The sequence below is a fragment of the Pyxicephalus adspersus genome, chromosome 9, assembly GCF_032062135.1.
Source record: "Pyxicephalus adspersus chromosome 9, UCB_Pads_2.0, whole genome shotgun sequence".
NCBI lineage: Eukaryota > Metazoa > Chordata > Amphibia > Anura > Pyxicephalidae > Pyxicephalus > Pyxicephalus adspersus.
The window spans coordinates 835,041-835,785 of NC_092866.1; positions in this window are offsets into that span (position 1 = coordinate 835,041).

Here is a 745-nt window from a genome sequence, read left to right on the forward strand (position 1 = left end):
TGTTGATCCTGCCAGATCTTTGGTGTGCTTGTCACTTCCTGTGCACCCCTCCCCTCTGTGGGTGTTGGGTACCTTTATGTCCCCCTGCACTGCCCTATGACCCCGTGGTGATTTCATGAGGAAATTGCCTGTGATTGGCAGCTGTAAGCCCCTCCCCTTGTAATGACATCACAGTGTACGGTGTGTTGCTCTATAACAGGTCCTCTTCGGGTCAGAAGGTCGGAGACAGACACAGCTTCCTATTGGTGGATTTCAGGCCCCTCAGGGTGACTCGGGTGTGGAGAGGAATCTGGAGGCCCCGGGTGCGAAGGCTGCGATGGAAGCTGTCACTGCATATGAATAACACGGGCGTGGGTGAAGCATGAACTACGCCACAGCCTCTGTCTGCTCTACATCCGATTCTCCCTGTGAGGCTCCGTCTGCTGAGCCAAATTCCTAATGAACAATCTGACACCAAGATGCCAATTAGAGGCATTTCCTGCGCAGAGCCCGTCTGCCGCTCCATCTGGAGCCAACGCATGGCATTAGTCAGTGACTTCCTACAAGCATGCAGCCAGCAAAGGCCATCTGTGCCAGGAGGTTCAGAAATGACAAGTCAGCTTTACCTTACCCTCAGGATTGGCTGCTGTGACCAATAACCAATTGGAAGAGCGAAGGAGGTGAAAGCACTGACTGCCAGTTGGTGACCCCTTCACTATGTACAGCATGGAGTCACCCGCAGCGTCCCCCCCCCCATAGAGCTCAG